The sequence below is a fragment of the Salvia splendens genome, chromosome 1 (assembly GCF_004379255.2).
Source record: "Salvia splendens isolate huo1 chromosome 1, SspV2, whole genome shotgun sequence".
NCBI lineage: Eukaryota > Viridiplantae > Streptophyta > Magnoliopsida > Lamiales > Lamiaceae > Salvia > Salvia splendens.
Window position 1 is genome coordinate 23,127,429 of NC_056032.1, and position 9,356 is coordinate 23,136,784.

The window sequence follows — 9,356 nt, forward strand, 5'->3', positions numbered from 1 at the left end:
CTTAGTTGTGCGTTTGTGTTTGTTATTAACTGTTCGAACACAAGAATGAAGAATGCGATCGAGCTTCGGCGTTGGAATTCTCCGCCAGTTTGTGCGATAGCAACAATTCCAAAAAATCAGTTTTAGTTAATGGGTGAACACTACAAAGTCTTGTTTTTAACCGTAATGATTATGTGATTTGAATCATTAATTATGATGTATGTTTTGATTAACGAATGCTTTACGTCAAGTAAATGATGGGAATTGAGAATTGCATCGCAAATTGGTGGAGTGTTTAACGGACAGCAGCAGCAGTCCGACCTCCGGCGACTGCAAGGCAGCAGCGGCGTCGTGAGGTAGGCTGGGCGAGACACCAGCGCTGGGCAGTTCCGCGAACTGGCCAAGCGTGCGAGCAGTTTGCGGTGGTGTAGTGGCAGCGGCTGGGCGGTCTTGTCCAGTGGTGTGCGAAGCAAGTAATGGCGGTGACGAGAGGCAGCGGCTGCGGTTCAGTGGGAGTACGACGGCGCAAGATTAGGGTTTCCCTATGCGCGACGTCGCTTTGCCTCGCCTCGTGAGTTCGCTTTCCAAATTTGATTAGGGTTTCCAAATTCTTGGATTCATTTTTGGAAATAATTCAAGATTAATTTAGAATTAATATTTGAATATATCTTCTGTGGATTTTATATATTATATAAGATTTAATTATGAATTAAATCATGGATTAATTAGGTTATTTTCTTATTTTATGGATTTATATGGATTTTAATTCTAGATGAATCCTAGTTATATTTGGAAAATGTTAATCTAGTTTTTATCCACATCCTATGGATTTATATGGATTTATTTCTAGACGAAACCTAGTTGGATTTAGATAATGATAATATTATTTTATTCTTATCCTATGAATTTATATGAATTTATTCATATATGAATTCTAGATGGATTTGGATAATAATAATATAATACTTTATTCTCATCCTATGAATTTAAATGAATTTATTCATAGATAAATTTTAGATGGATTTGGGTAGTCATAATATAATATTTTATTCTTAGCTTATAGATTTATATGGATTTAATCATCCTAGATAGATTTTAATAATATTTATATTATTTTATTTTTATCCTATGGATTTGAATAGATTTAATTATATAAAACAAATTCTAGATGGATTAAAATAATTATTAATCCAAGTTATTCTTATCTTTTGGATTTATAACCTAGATAGATTAGGATGTTAATGATATATAAGAAAATCCTTATTTAATTGGATTTAGATAAATTTATTTATCTGAGAAATCCTAAGTAATGTTTGATATATTCTGGATGTCTATTCTAAATAGAATTAAGATTTGTATAAATCTTGGTTGATAGGATTTTATTTTTATCTTATGGATTATGATGGAATTGTTTCTATCTAGTAATATCCTAATACGATTTAAATAATGATAATCCTAGATCAACGTTATCTTGAATTGTAGGATTTGATTTTATGGAAATAAAATCTAAAATAATCCAAAATAGATTTAGATAGTTAACTCTATCTTGATAAATCCTAAATGTATTTTGATAATTATTATCCAAGATAAAACTTAATTATTTAATTGAATCTCCCTTAACTAGATTAAATAATTGTCGTTAATTATCCAGTGTATTTAAATGTCATGCATTAAATGGAATTATCTGTTTATTTGGTGTTTATCTATTTTAAGTGTATTATCTGCTTTTATGATAATTATGCAAAAACCATATAAAATATCTAAGCGATAATTACAACAATGCGTTGTATATGGTCTCCATCGATTGGTTTGTCAATTTATTAAGCTAATTTCTAATATTATTGCCACCCATTATGTGGGGACAATAATCCTACGAAATAGCAAGTTCATAGGGACAGACTTCTCAATAATAAATAGTATGGACTAGAAAGTGATTTATAATATTATCGCCACCCATTATGTGGGGACAATAATCCTAAGAAATTGCATGTTTCAGATGTTCAAACAGAATTTATAAGATAGTTTGATTTTATTATCAGCACATGAACATTGTTATGGGAGAGTGTTGTAGAAATAAAATTTTGTAATGCGAAATCTGATGGTTGTGCTTAAGCAACATTAGGCGGCCATGTCATTATGTGGTCTCTAGACTATTCGTCGATGTTGTGACCAGTAAAAATGTTAAAGTTGTGAATGATTATTGACCTCTTATGGAGGGTACATGTTTTCGATTTTACAGTTGCAAGATACATAATTGTTTTGTGGTTATTTGTGATTATGTATTGAGCATAAGTATGTGATAATAAGTTTATTTGCCAAATCTTCATTATGTCATTCAATATTTTGTCTGCGATCCTTAAAGAAAATAAACTCGAAAGCCAAAATTATGTAGACTGGAAACGTAAATGGATAAGATTCTCATCGCTGAAAACTTAGAGTTTATACTCAATGATTCATGTCCTCCATTTCCTCGACATAATTTTGCGAAGAATGTTCGAGAATGCATTATGCATGTACTTGACAAGTTCTTTAAGGAATAAAGTCAAGCTATTTTCCTTCAAGTAGTGAGACAAGTCTTGGTTAATGATGATGAAAGATGAATATCAATAGAATCTGTCAAGATGATTCGATTGGAATATCCTGTAGTAACAGAATGTTTTGAGGAATCTTTTGATCACTCAAATGGTTATCTGACTCAAGTCATCGCCTAAAGTAATAAGAAATTACCACAAGAAGGTTTAACTGAACCTTCAGAATGATAGTCGCTATATTACTATTAGAGGAAAGTAACATGATAAATGACCAATTCATAAAGGCTGCACTTTTCTTAAGTCCTAGTTCACTTGAACAAAAGACTAAATATGGAAATCGGGGAGCCTGAATTGTAATCAATGTTAGTTTAAAAGCGAAGTGAAGATGCTTTGTAAGTTGGATTGACCTCTTTTAAGAAGGACAATGACTTACATGACAATGCAACTTCTAAGTAAGAGATCTTAATCCAGTTAGGCATTTGTTGAAGTAGGAGCTATTAATGCTCAATTATTATTTTATGATTGATGCTTAAGACATCATAGTATTAAAGCAATATAAGTACAACAAGATTGAGTATTAACAACACATCAACTTCTTAAAACAATGAACGATAAGTATTTATGGCTCTTAGTTTTAAGGCCAAGAAAATACTTAGCAATTGTTCAAACTGATCTAAACTATCATGATTTTAACATTTTGTTAAATAGCTTGAAAGTTGAGAATGTCTGTTTGATGCACTGTAAGTTAGAATCATATGATTTTTCAAGAGATTCAGACTTGCAGAAATGCAACATAGAAAGACTAGCAAGCCTCTAGCAAGCCTTAATGGTTTATACCATAAGGAGACAAGCAAAGAGTTATGATCAGTAGTGGGAGCCTAATCTCCATTGACGAATCCAAGCATTCTCCTAAGGAATGGGATAGTTATGTAAGAAGGGATCGGAGTCTTTCTAAGACAAGTTTGATTAAGTGATGAGTTGTACTCATTAAAATCTTATCATTGATGGGATAAGCGTTAGTTAAAACGAGATACGCCTTAAAGAAACTACCAAAATGAGTACCTTCTACAAAACACGAGTTGTGGACTAGAGCGACTCTAGTCTAGCACATCTCAAGGTATAATGTTGTTCCAACACGTGTTGGAAAGGTTTCCAAGTAATTGGAGTTAAGTACTAAGGTATGTTTCAAGGTTTAATGATATAAGGATATAAGTTCTGTAATATTCAAAGATAGAATTCTTGTATGAAGATTAAGAAATGAACTAAAAGCCTAACAGCGTGATAACTCTAAAGATATAGAGAGATATCAGATTTTTCACATTACCAAGAAGGCATACCATTAGAAACTTGTGCAGTAATTAGATCAACTTCAGTGCCTGAGATTGTAAGAACCATATCGTAGTGGGAGCGTTCCTAAGGAACATAACAAGTTAATGGGTCTAAGAGTGTCGTAAGACTCAGTCTTAGATTAACTTGAGCATAATCCCTTTAACTATAATGTAGCATTGGTTTATTTAGATATTCACCCTTGAAAAGGTGATAGATTCCAAACTACAATCTAATATAGACAATATATTTTACAATACTTGCAAATACTACCTATAGGCTGTGTCAGTCAGTGGGAGCTAGTAAATTTGCAAGTGTAAATGTGGATCTCAAAAGGGCTAGACAATGACAATGGGCTATACCCAAAGAGAACGTTTTTCTCACTGTCGTTGTGACAGGATTTATTCGATCCTATTGTCTATTAGAACTTACATAAATTAGAATGTATGTATTATGATTGTCAAGACAGCCTTCTATAAATAGAAGTCTTGAGGAGATCATCTACATAAAGGGCCAGAAACACATGATTAGAAGCTTATAGAGACCTTCGTGGTCTTAGGCAAGCATCTAAATCAGAATACATGTGTTTTAACAAAATTGTCAAATGTTCGAAATTTGACTTGTGCCCTTAAGAGTGCTATAAGCACAAGGAAGTTGAAAATGCATTAAATATGGTATTAATGGTACCCTACGATGATGAAATCTACAAAGTTGCAAACAAGTAAGATTGACATCTAGCGTAGGAAACTGGTTGTCTACCCAGTTTAAGATAAAGGATTTGAGAGAAACCAATTACATTCTAAGCATCTAAGTCTTTTAAGATTGCTAGAAAGAATGTTGAGATTCTCTTAGAAATCATATATCTACACATTGCTTGGAACATTTTAGCATTAGAAATTCCATGAAAAAGGTTTATACCTTTCAAGATGAAATTGTCTTATCTCTAGTCAAGTGTCGTTTGACGCTTAGTGAGATCAAGATTTATGAGACTAGTTTTAAAGATAGATGTCTCATGTGTGCTATGATGTGTACTAAGTTTGATATTAGTTGTGCTTATGCATAGCAAGAGTATATCATATTAACCATGACATAAGACTTTGATTGAGGTAAAGAATATACCATAGTGCTTGAGAAAGACTAATCACTATATTCTAGTTTACCGTCATTCATGTAATGTCCTTGGGGTTACACTGACTTAGTTTTATGACTAATTAGTGATCGAGTGAGTCATCCTCTGAACATGTATTTACCTTAGGAGTATCTTCCTAACAACTTTGATAGTAAGTTTGAGTATGCATATAAGTATTATTTTTAATTACTCTAGCGAAGGCTAACTCAAGGGACACAAGAGATCATAAGCCAAGCAATCACATAGAGAGATGAAATTAATTAAAGATCAAGTACGCAGCAAAGACATAGTGGTGGCAAAGATATGATCAGAGAACAACCCATATTTTTTTCACAGAAAATGCCTTTGTAGCTACATGTTTCAAACATGATGTGAAATGAATGGTAGTTCGATATATCTAGCACCAAGACTTGCTTTGAGTATAAGTGGGAGAGTTTTTGGTAGTGGGGTATACTCGAAAGCATGTTTTGAATATAAGTGGGAGATTGTTAGATTTGGTATACTGAAAAGCATGTTTCGAGCACGAATGAGCACGAATAGAATCTTGCTTATATACGAAAAACTCTACAATCCACTTTTAACCCGATTCAGTATTATTTGATCAGTTACGCATGAATATAATCACTATCATTATTACATTGTGTTTGCTTGTGCATTTATAAGATATTTTACGAACATTTAAATGCATAAGAAGTAAACAAAGTTTAAGTCTTTTGCTTAGTAAACTGGTTGTGGGAGTCGTCCACTTTAAGGTAACTACAGTCAGATCTATGCAATGCTTTGCAAAAGAGAAAGAAGAATTTCACAACCTAGATAGACTTTGGCTACCTATCGATAAAGGTTGCAATGTCAGTCCGATTATTTCTAAGCCTTACTAAAATAAGATGACATTGGTATGGTATAGCACTGAACGGATCTAACAGCAAGACATGTCTTCATGCTATCTACTGGAAGAATAGGTCTTGATAAACAACTATTTCTTAATCAACATACGTTAGCATTGAGCATACGGTATTGATTATGCACTACTTTGACTTATCAAATGATGCGGGTTTTTCGCAACCCAATAATCCTGATATATTGGGTCTCCAAAACCTTTCATAGATCCCTGACTGGGCCCAATATGAACTAATTATAAATAGAAGAATAAAGGAGATAGAAAAGCGACTTGAATTTTTATAAAAAATTTCGTCCACTCCTAAAAAGAGTAGGGGACGATTTTTTCATGATTTTTCTCCTCTGTGAGATTTTCAGCTCCTCCTCCATGAGGAATTTTTCTGTCTACTTTATTTGAGTCCTAGTATTTTGATAAGATCAGCCCACCCTGATATTGAGATACAGTTCAGGAACCGGTCAGAAGAACCATGGTCTAGTATTGGAGATCATCGTGGAAAAGGCGCAAGCAATCGATGATTCTTTGGAGAATCAAATCGGTAACTCTAAACCGTAGTATTCATGTTTAGGGTTTATATTCTTTTAGCATGAATTATTTGCGTTCTAGCATCCAATTATCTATTTAACATGTGAATTGATTAATCGCATAATCGGTCAAATAGATCATTATCTGATTTATTTGTTTTGTACAAGTCTTCCGTTGTGCAAGGGGCACCAAACCCCAACACTATCGACTCCTGATGTTTTTGATTCAGTAAATCTAGAGTTATGGTTTCAATTCTAGTTGATATGTTCTGTTTTCATGCATGATTTTTCTGATCTGCTTTGATTTCCATTTTATGTTGCATGTCTTAGCTAAAATGTTTCGTTGTGTTTTGATTTGGTCAGATATGAGTTTTACGTCTATGTTTTGTCCAGTTGCGAAGGAAATTATGGAGAAGTAGTTTTAGGATGTTTAGATCTGATAGATGCGTTTCTATTTATACATGATTATGGATTAGTTTCTTGTTTACGTAGTCGTGGTTAGATCTTAGGAGTAGATTTAATTTTTACTAGTTGGTATGATGCCTTATAGTTCAGATCCACTTTTACTCTGTTTTTCATGTTGATTTGGTGAAGAAGATGAAGTTGTTAAAAAGCTTTTACTTTATCGTACACTTTGCAGGAGACTGACAGTCCCCCGTTTATTCTGTTTGCCCATTTCGAGAAAAGTTTAGTTGAGTTGATCAAGTATATTTAGTTAAGCTTAGCAAGTTGATTAGTTTAGTAGTTTAGTTTCTCAAGTCAAGTAGTTTAACTTAACCTACCCCTAGAAGCGTGGCCGCAACCATTCCCATTTCGTGTCCAACAACAAATGTCAAACACACCATCTCTGTGGGATCAATCCTTACTTTCCTATACTAGTTAATAGTATTGTGGTTAAGGTTTTGAAAACACACTATGAACTCTTCGGTTCATCTCACTCAAGTCGAATCTAAGTCGAGTTGAGTAGCCTGAGTTTCTACTGGATCCACTCACCAGAATTTTCCAGGTTGAAGGCACACATAGGATAGCTGGATCAGCTTGAAGATTTAACTTGAGCAAGCCACAACGATACAAAAAGAATGAGAAGAACAGAGAATGAAAAGTGTGGACTTTTCAGAGACTAAACTACTAAATTGATCAACTTGCTTAGGCTTAACTAAATCTACTTGATCAACTCATACTAAAACTTTCCCAAAATGGACAAACAGAATAAATTGGACGACTGTCAGTCTCCTGCAAAACGTACTGTAAAGTAAAACTTTTCTAACAACTTCATTTTCTTCAAAGTATCAACATGAAACACAGAGTAAAACAGATCTGAACAATTACAAATAACGAAACATTATAACAACTTATAAACTTAAATCTACTCCTAAGAACTAAACTATGCCTACGTAAACAAGAAACTAACCCATAGTCATGCAGAATTGAAAACACATCTTCCAGATCCAAACATCCCAAACCAAAACTCAGATCTGACCAAACCAAAACGAAACAAAACACTCGAGTTAAGATATTACATCACAGAACGAAAATTAAAGCAGATTAGAAACATCATGCATGGTAAATAGGGCGTATCAACTGGAATCGAAACCATAACTCTAAATTTACTAAATCAAAAATATCAAGAGTCGATAACATTAAAAGTAAACTGAAAACAAGCAAACGAAAACAAAAATTATTTCATCGCTCCTTCTCGAAGAAGAATTACAAACCAAAACGATTAAAATGATGAAAACCAACATCAAACACCAACATCAAACACCTTCTAAACTAACTAGAACTAGAACCAAGCGTGTATACAGCAGAATTTAGGAGAGTGGAGTGTTGGGAGCCCCCATTTCAGCTCTAGAAGCGAGCTGTAAACTAAAAAGCGTCGTATGTTGGAAGTTGCCTCCTTCCTCCTTCTCTATAGGAAGGCATGAGGTCTTGATCCTTAGGGCATTTGTTCTCTAAAAAGTCTGCTTTACCCTTTACCCTTGGGGATCTTTCTTGTGTGACGCATCAGTCTTCTAACTGGGTACTCCCACTGCATGCCATTTGATTCAACTTGATCCGTTTGCACAGCAAATTTGACTTCTTCTCATGATCAACTCGTTTTCTGAAAATGGCGGACTTTCATACACACCAGGCTCAAAATTAGACGTTAGTTCACAGAATTTGATATAGTTTTATAATAGAACACATGCGTGAAACGAGCCTCATCAGCCACGTAGTGTCGGAGAGAGGAATTCAGGTCGACCAAGCAAAGGTGGAGGTGACTGACTGCGTGTGTGTGTGACTGTGACTGTGTGTGACAGAGTGTGTGTCTGTGTGTGACTGCGTGTGTTTTAATGTGTATGTGACTGCATGTGTGTGTTAATATGTGTGCATGTGTGTTAATGTGTGTGACTACATGTGTGTGTTAATGTGTGTGTGTGTGTGTGCTAGTGTGTGACTGTATGTGTGTGTGAGACTGCGTATGTGTGTTAATGTGTGTGTGACTGTATATGTTTGTTAATGTGTGAGTGTGTGACTGCATGTGTGTGTTAATGTGTGTGTGTGTGTGTGTGACTGTCATGAATCGGAGGACATCATGAATGCAAGGTGAAGGCCTTATGAGTTCCTTGCGACCGACTCCTGACTAACGCCGAGATGGATCGATCAATGGTTCCGATGGATGTGAATCGGAGGGTATACCCCACTAAAATCTCGGTTCTCCCTGGTTCGACATGAGTTCAGGGTGAAAGCACCCGATGATATGATGCTAGTCGTATATGAGACTAGGATCGACGGTGATGGAGCTCGGCGATCAAATTCAAGCTGCGTGCCGAGGGTTTTCTCCGTCAGGCAGTTAGAGAAGTTTAGTGAAAGTGAGTGAAAGCAACAATTTGGGAATAAACTTATCATATCATAGATAGTTTGACAAGTTCGCTTTTTATATTCTAGGACCCTAGGGCGGTTCGACCTCCTATCTCCCAGGAAAGAACCAC